Here is a 9,942-nt window from a genome sequence, read left to right on the forward strand (position 1 = left end):
TTTATGAATTTCCAAACAAAAAATCCACATGTAGGGGAAATTAGGGTAAAACCGACACCTTAAGGATTGCCACAAATTTCCAAGATATACCATGTGTCTTCGACTTCAAATGGTTAGATAACCTCTCTTCAACTATTCATTAACAATTCTACAGTATCTGTTGATCATTTTTCGATAAGTACTCGAATTTTGATAGAATACAAAAATTTATGTTTTCATGAGAAATAAATGGGAGTGCGGGTGAGATCGACACCCTGTCGGGTAAAAAAATGTGCCTAGGAAGGGCAACTTGAATGCCCGAGTACAGAGGGACAAACAGTATATCAGCAAAAAAAATCAGTAACTCCAATTTGATTATTCCAAACAGTATGAAACACATCAGTCTTACTGGTAAGATGTTATTTCCGTAGATGGGTCCTAATTTGATATTTTTGTCTCCGATGGTTATTGTTTCGTATGGAGGAAGCCAACGATGAATTAAACGTAAAAAAAAATCTGAAAGTAACGCTTAAACATAAGGGTGGTGGAGAGATGGTATGAGGGTGCATGTATGAGCAATTTGGTTTTCATCGATTGTGTATTGGATCAGAATGTTTACTGGAACATCCTGAAAGAAAATATGAAGCAAAGTGTCGACAAAATGTGATCCAATCGAGGATACCAGTTTTACCAAGACAGTGACCCAGAGCTCAAGACATATAAAGTTCGCACATAGTTACATTACAATTACTCAAAAGTTATTGACAATCTTCCGACATCAATCCCAGTAAAAAACTGAGGAAGTTATCTGTGTAGGAAATTTAGAAACCATGAAATTTCTTTAAATTCTTCTTCTTGTATGGCGTTAACGTTCCCTGTGGAACTTTTGCCGTCTCAACATATGCATTAACTAGCGTCATTAATTAATACTTAGTTGAGATTTCTTAAGCCAAATAACACGCCTTGAATGTATTCCGAGGGGCAAGCTCTAGAATACGCGTGACCACAGTGCAAGTCTGAGGAAATTTCTTTGACGAAAAATCCTCCGGCCAGAACGGGAATCGAACCCGCACACCCGGCATGATAATGTGAGACGCTAACCACTCGGCCACGGGTGCACCCTAAACCATTGTTCTGAAAACAGATAGCCAACCTTTTAACTCTCATATTAAAGGGTGTGTCACATCAAATTGCATCATGCATCACGCATCACGCATCAAAACGCTGTAGAAATTCGCCCAGTAGACCGATCCTTTTGAAAATTTTAGACAGTAAAATAAAAACTATTAAACAACTTTTGGCATTTTCTTTTTATTCATACTTCGAGCCCAAGCCCGTATGCTCGCACCTTCCTCTTTACCCCGTCCATAAGGTTCTGTACAACGTCAGGTTGTAGTTTTTTTTGAACAGAAATCCATTTTCTCTTGAAGTCCGCCTCCGATTTGACAACTTTTGGGTTCTTCCGGAGGGCCTGCTTCATAATCGCCCAATATTTCTCTATTTGGCGAAGCTCCGGCGCGTTGAGCGGGTTCATTTCCTTTGGCACAAAGGTGACCTCGTTGGCTTCGTACCACTCCAACACGTCCTTTGAATAGTGGCACGAAGCGAGATCCGGCCAGAAGATGGTCGGGCCCTCGTGCTGCTTCAATAGTGGTAGTAAGCGCTTCTGTAGGCACTCCTTAAGGTAAACCTGCCCGTTTACCGTGCCGGTCATCACGAAGGGGGCGCTCCGCTTTCCGCAAGAGCAGATCGCTTGCCACACCATGTACTTTTTGGCAAACTTGGATAGTTTCTGCTTGCGAATCTCCTCCGGAACGCTGAATTTGTCCTCTGCGGAGAAGAACAACAGGCCCGGCAGCTGACGAAAGTTCGCTTTGACGTAGGTTTCGTCGTCCATTACCAGGCAATGCGGCTTCGTCAGCATTTCGGTGTACAGCTTCCGGGCTCGCGTCTTCCCCACCACGTTTTGCCTTTCGTCGCGGTTAGGAGCCTTCTGAACCTTGTATGCACGCAGGCCCTCCTGCTGCTTGGTCCGCTGGACGAATGAACTTGACAAATTCAGCTTATTGGCGACATCCCGGACCGAACTTCTCGGATCACGTCTAAACTGCTTAACTACGCGCTTGTGATCTTTTTCACTGACGGAGCATCCATTTTTGCCGTTCTTCACCTTCCGGTCGATGGTTAGGTTCTCGAAGTATCGTTTTAGTACTCTGCTGACCGTGGATTGGACGATTCCCCGCATCTTACCGATGTCCCGATGTGACTCCGGATTATCGAAATGAGTGCGCAGGATTAATTCACGACGCTCTTTTTCGTTCGACGACATTTTTCCAAATTTACGAAAAATTGACAGTGAAGCATGGCCAACGTGATCTATACACTCTTATCTGATTATTAGCGAAAGCTGAAGATATAATTCCTAAAAATTAAATTTCTACAGCGTTTTTTCCGTGATGCAATTTGATGTGACACATCCTTTAGCCAACCTTTTAACTCTCATATTACACTATAACTTTATCTAAATAGAATGTTCCGAAAGCTTGTTTTCGACCTTCAAAAGAAGGGAAAAGAGATCTGCATGGTGGAGTACGATCACGGATTTGAGTCACTGTATATACTATGTAGACACTTTAAGATCCCAGCTTAGGTGAGCATCTACGTGAAATGTACCGATGGGCGTTGAACAAAGGGATACCATGAGCTCTGCCAGGCTTTTTGTTGACATGCCCGATTCAACGTTCATTTTGGCTGTTTTATTAGTTCAGCCCTGCCGTTTTGTCTTTCGAATATAAAAACGAGGCATCTACAAAAAGTAAGAACGCATTTTTCCTGTCTATGATACAAAAACCAGGTGTCGGTTTTAGCCTGACTGAAGGTGTCGGTGTTACCCCGAATGGACTCGAAATTTCAAAACAACGTTTTCGAGAATCGAAAAGCAACAACACCACCTATCGTCTGACGAATTACATTGAACAATTATGTACAATGAATTCAGCTCATAAAAGTATCGAATTTTCCGACCTAAACACTTTAAGTCCACGAGCGAAATTTTACATGGACTGTCTCATGTTTGCTTGTCGGTTCTGTTTTGTTGTTTGTTTGGACAGCAAAGCGACTTCCGCAGATGTGAGATACCTCGAAACGTAAGAAATGCCAAGTGTGTACAGGGAACATCGGACAGTTTTCAAAAAATTGCTTCTAACTGAAAAAATCAGGGGGTGTCGGTTTTACCCACAGTGTTGGTTTTTCCCTGATTTCCACTATATAGAATGAAATCAATAACAGAGCGACTTTTATTTCAAATTCTGGAGAAATTCAAGCGGTCTGAACACAAGATCTGCTTAGAGGCGGCTTAGAGGCACTGTATAAACAATTTGAGTTATAACAGTTCCTTTTTTGTGGAAGAACTGCAGCGATATTCATTCAAACAACGGTATGTCAAATGCGCTATATAACAGCGCCAATTAGACTAAGCATTCTATCAAACTATCAAACTTTGTTCAAAAGTAAGTTATGAATTTCAGTTTCCTTGGAGATGATGGTGAAGACATTTAAAGACATTTTTTCGTACCATGTAAAGACATTTGAAAAATCACTCGTCATCCCTAGTACAAAAAATAATATCTTCTCATTCAGCTGTATGTCCTGTTTAATATTTCTCTTCTGATTTGCCTCTGTCGGTCAAGGCAAACTCTGTGCTGTTCTTACTTTGTGCATTCTGTGCATTCCGAAGCAAAATATTTTCCACGTCTGTACAACCAATAGAAACCAAGGTTGGCCAGAGTGATATTTATAGTGCTTTCACGGCCATCCGACGATATGCATCAACCGCCGACCAATCTTGACTTCAATGGACTTTCAAGCATGCTTATAGATTTTTTATAATTTCACTAATATTTATAGACTTTTAGGATTACAATAGTTTGCTTTCAAAGCAGTATTTGAGCCATGGGCCATTACACTACTGTGTGCGATATCAATCATTCATTCCTTCCTTTTTTTTAACGAAAAACACAGCTGTATCTGACATAAACATTGAGAAAAACTGTTATCTGCTAGTTGAGCAAGACTATGATGTTCATGGTTTGAATTAAAGAGGGATCCAAAATATCAGAAAATATAAAATCAAGGATACCACTTTACGCGTTTTCTTGTCAGAGTAGAATCACTCAAAACAGCCACCAGCGAGCTTTATGAGATCATTCAAATATTCAAATATTAAGTAACGCACTCAGGAAGGGATGCCTTGAAATCTAGTTTTAAAATAGATTATATTAGATTAGATTAAAGTAGATTTGTTCTTTATCGCTGAATTTTAGACCCGTATTTTTTAATTTTTTATTAGGGTGCCCATTTCCATTTTGGGGTGGTTCAGAAATTCCCCCTCCCCCCTTTTCAAAATCATATTCCCTTTTATCAAAAATTCATAACTTTTGAACTACTGAACCGATTCAGATGACATATCAAATTAAAGCCGAATTAAATTTAACACTTGCAAGAATTTTGCTTTCGTAATTATTGATTGTATTTGTTTTTTGTTGTTTGGCTTTGGACTAGAGGGCCCTTTGTATTTTAATATTTTTTCTCGAAAACTGGTTTTTTTTTACATAGCATATCCAGCGATTTTTTTTTCTTTTTAGAGCTATGATTTTTCAAAGTTAACCGATGATCCGAAAAATCAATTTTTCCCTTTTTTCCGAAAATCACTTCTTTTAAAATTCATAATTTTTGAACTACTGAACCGATTCGGAAGATCAGCGTTGAAATGAATTGAATTAAAGCCAATGGGCTAGTCCTTAAAAAAATATCACACTTGTGGGAAAATTGGATTCTTGTCACATAGAATTGTGAACGAAGACTAAAAACATGTTAACTTTGTAAAATAATGACTTAAAAATTTAAAAAAAATACACCTAGCTGATTTTTGGATATGTTATGTAAAAAAACTTCAGCATTCAAGAAAAAATATCAAAAAATATAGCGCCCTCTATTTTTAACCGAGTAAACAATTAAAAAAACAAATACAATCAATAATCACGAAAACAAAATCCAATTTTCTCTCGAATGTAATATTATTTTGGAAGAAGACTTGCTCATTTGTCTTGATTGGATATGCTGATCATCCGAATTGATCATTTAGTTGAAAAGTATTTTTATTTAAAGTCAGTTTAAAAAAAAAGGAAAACAAATATTTTTCGGACCAACGGTTAACTTTGAAAAACCATAAACCATAATAACTTTATATTTTTTATACTTTCCTCTGATTTTTTGATATGTTAAGTTAAAAAACCCTTGCTATAAAAAAATAGAGCGCCCTCTAGTCAAAAGCCAAGAAAACAAAAAAAAATACAATCAATAAATACGAAAACAAAATCCAATTTTTATGCAATGTGATATTCTTCCAAAGAAGACTAGCTTAGCTTCAATTTGATACGTCGATCATCTACATCGATCCAGTAGTTTAAATTTTATGAATTTTTGAAGAAAGTCATTTTTGGGAAAAGAGGGGAAATTGATTTTTTGGACCACTCTAAAATAGAAATGGAAAAGAAAACAAAAAATAAATAAATACGAGTCTAATATTTTGCGATAAGGAACAAAACTACCAATTTTCACGAAAATCTGAGACATGGAATGGCTTTGAATCCAAATAATTTTTGTGCTCCCGTGCCTGAGTGGTTAGCATCACACATTCATGTCGGGGGTTCGGGTTCGATTCCCGTTCTAGCCGCTCAGAAAAAGTGTGGCAAAAGGAATGTTGTGGCGCGGGAAAACATCATGGGTATGAATGCCTCACAGAAAAAAGCGTAATTTCTATTATAAATATTTTTTGACGTAGGACTATGTCTAACCGTTCAATATAGGGGCCCATTTCAATAATTCGATGTGAAAAAGTGTTCAGTTTTTGAACGTTAATACCTCTTCAATTAATGGATGGATTTTGATTCCAAATACATACACTAATAGGAAATATCTTCAGCAATTGTTTATATACTATACATTACGGGTTTTCAGCTCGTATTAAGTTCAAATTGATGAAAAGTTGAAAGAAAGAAATCCCTACTTTCCCATACATTTTGTCTGCGTTCCCGCAGCGAACAGCTATTCAAGCAACCACGGGTACGGGCGAAACGTATGGACAAGGTGAAGGTGGGGGACGAAAAAGAGATTATGAATAAATATAGGCGGTCGCTACAACGTTAACTATATGACTATATAAAGAGAGCGATGGTTTTTTCGTTGCTCCTTTTTCAGCCATTCTTTGTGTGGACACCGACTGGACAACATCGTTGCTGGACGGGCTGGACGGCGAGGGATCGAGTGCCTTTCTCAAGGCAAGAGGGCGGAGGTGGTAGCGCTGGAGTAGAATAGAGTAGAGTTTTCAAAGGGCCTTTCTCAAGGCTAGAGACGAATGAACTGCAAAAGTTTAAAGTCTCTATAATACAATACCTTCCTACCTTCCTTCCGTTGCGTGGACACCGACTGGACAACATCGTTGCTGGACGGCGAGGGATCGAGTGCCTTTCTTAAGGCAAGAGGGTGGAGGTGTAGTGCTGGAGTAGAGTAAAGTTTTCCAAGGGCCTTTCTCAAGGCTAGAGACGAATGAACTGAAAAAGTTTAAAGTCTCTATAATACAATACCTGCTTGGCCACATTCTATCATCGGACGCCAGGCAGGAAAGATACCGAGGAGCGATTGTGAACGCGAAAACGCTTGTGCTTTGTTTTTTTTTATTATGTGTCGTTTTAATTTTAGCGACATAGGATGGTTATGCAAAACGCCAATTTCGGTCGCGCGCTCCATTAAATTTGCGGACACGCACTGTATAGAAGAGAGCGGCGATTGTGCTTGGCTTCATTCTATCACCGGACGCTATCACGAGATTTATTTTCAGCATAAGAGATATCGATGTATTTGCAGGCGATGTATGCGGTGCGATACCGAAAGAGGAAGAGACAGGAGTTTCTATGGGATGTGGAACAGAAGAGCCTAATCGCTTATCGAAGTGTGTTAAAAACGGTGGAAGCGTCGCGCCAGGTGAAGAGAGACTAATTGCCCTCGATTTGATAGAATGCTGGAGTTTTTGAACGCTTTTATTTAGCTGTAACATGTTTGTATGCTTGTATGTAACCTGTTTGTCTATAGCGCTGTACCACAATAATAGAAATTTGACCCCCTTCCTGTTGACCGATTGATCTGAAATTGAGAACATACCTATGTCTCTGCAGTCATTATAAAACTGGGTGTTTCGTGATCTTGGACATCCAGGATGGCGGCCGCTACGAAATGGCGGATTACAGATTTTCTCAAAACTCCATCAAAATGGGTATCAAATGAAAGGGATTGACTAGTAGAATACAGGTATTTATGAAAAACACAAATTCAAAATGGCCGCCTCCATAAATGACGGATTACATATTTTCTCAAAACCGCACCAATATGGGTATCAAATGAAGGACTTGACTAAGTAGTATTTGTATTTATGGAAAATGTAAATCCAAAATGGCCGCCACCAGAGAACCACCAGTTTCATTCAACTTGACTTGTTTGTATATCTGTAGGGTTGTACCACGTCCTACGTCTCGCTGGTTATTTCCCCGACATTACCCACCCGTCTTTTTCGTTTTAGTTTTTCGAAAACGGTAAACTTTTGTTTTGAAATATATCAACTCATAACTATTGCACCACGATCTGAGGAAATTTCCACAAATATAGGTATTTTAGTTTGGACATATTAACATTACTCTTATACTCGTGCACGACGTCGCAGATCGTCCAATACCCATGATGTTATTCCCGGGCCACAATATTTCTAAGAAAAAATGATAATTTTCAATTTAGTTTCTAAAATCACTACACTTAATTATCGCTATTTGATTACCTGCCAGGCAAATATTTTTAATAAAAATCAGTGTTTTCGGACCGATTGATTCAGCGCACAGAATTTTTTGTTTTATTCCATGGACGTCGAAAAGTAAACAAAAGCACTTTAACCCTCTACCGCCCAAGTTTTGACGTAGGATTACGCCTTTCGGGAACATATTGGTGTACAAATTAAAAATCGAGAATCAAGCACATCGTGAAAATTGTCCAATTTCCAACGCTTATTGCTCAGTTATTTCATGATGGATTGATGATATTTTTGCGTCAATCGATTTCGGCACTCCAATTTTTTAAATTGATGAGAATAATATATGTAATGGAACTAACTATCGAACAATTGAAAAATTTCAACCCCTATCCTAACGGAAATACCCACTTCTGATTGGTCGAGATTGACGACACATGCGGCGGGTCCCTAATAGAGACATCAAAACCAAGCTGCCTGGGGGAAATCGGCATTGCAAATACATGAAAGTAGGGGGAACTTTATTTCTAGCGAAATGTGTTCCCTAACAGAGACATCAAAGCCAAGCTGCCTGGAGGAAAACGACATTGCAAATACATAAAAGTAAGGGGAGCTTTAGCTCTCACCGAAATGTGTTCCCTAACAGAGACATACAAACCAAGGTGCCTGGGGGAAATCGGCATTACAAATATATGCAAGTCGGCGGCAAGTAAGGTGAGTGATACGATTATTTCTAGCAAATAAAATTTAAATTTAGAACTTTCATGTTGGTTGCTCCGTGAAATTTTATATCAATTACTGATCGTGTATTGTGAAAAATTTAGCACGAGTGTAAGTGTAAAATTGTATATGGTAGCAGTTGTGTTAAAAATGACTTGATATATGAAACGATTTATTTCAATTTTCATAAATAAAAACCAAGGTGTGTTCCCGCTCGAGAACGGGTTGTTTGGTTTAAGCTGTCTGTTTTGGTGTGTTCATTCTCACCCAAGGAAAGTTTATACGGCGAGAAAAATTAGAAAAGTGAAGAAATATCAGAATAAGTGATTTTCCACATGCTCTACATATAGTATTAGGTGTTGTGAGTCCAATTAAAATTCTCATTGAGTTGAATAAACACTCAAAAAGTAAAAATTATAAAATAAAATTATTTTTTCCATTTCAAATATGTTTTCTCTATATTAAAGTAACATGTTTTTACTGATGAGAAAAATTGATAATTGTATTCGGTATGTTATATTATATTACGTTGGTGAGTTTTTGTTCATTATTTCATCGATACATAACACAGGAGGTATCTCGTCTAGGATCACAGAGAGTGGCTTTCATCATATCTCGTTCCACTTTGGTATCTTTTATCTTATACGCACCATCCAACTACTGTTTACTATCTTTCTGTCATCATCACTCCGTAAAAACTGGTGGAGTGAACAAACAATACCCAACAACCAAACAAAACGGGCCTTTCCAGGGCCACTAAATCATTATCAAAGAGTTTAACGATGTAATTCTACAAACATATTCAAAATCAACAGATAGCCTAACGGAATCCTACGTCAACTATGCGGTCGTGTCGGACACAACCCTCCTGTGACTTTTTTATTTATCTAAAAAAACTACTCCACTTTTATCTCGAATTTCCGACTTTCAATATAAAATACTCCTAGCAGAATGCTGACAGCATAAAAACAATGTGTATGTGTGATAGATGAAAATATTCTAAAGACGTTCTAGTGGGGGTGAACATTGAAAATAATGTCTAAATAATGTGAAAAGAGCTAGGTAGTGCGGACTGAATCAAAACGGCTGTCAAAAAAGATCCAATTGAAATGTCAAAAAAAATCCAACGATCATGAGTGTTATTTTTCTTATGATAATCAACACTATAAAAAGGGTATTGTTATCAAGAGTAAAAATAATTAAAATTATAAAATGAACGAACTACATTTTTCTGTAAATTGTTTGATTAACCTTTGCATCTCTGAAAGAGCATCTCAGCTTCTCACTGAGCAACGCATTTTTAATGTCCCCTTTCATTGACATAACGTTTTCCTGAACGGAATAAAAACAAGCGAAGTCAGAGTCACGTAAATGTTTACTCCTGCGATTTG

This window comes from Toxorhynchites rutilus, chromosome 2 (assembly GCF_029784135.1).
Source record: "Toxorhynchites rutilus septentrionalis strain SRP chromosome 2, ASM2978413v1, whole genome shotgun sequence".
NCBI classification, from domain to species: Eukaryota; Metazoa; Arthropoda; class Insecta; order Diptera; family Culicidae; genus Toxorhynchites; species Toxorhynchites rutilus.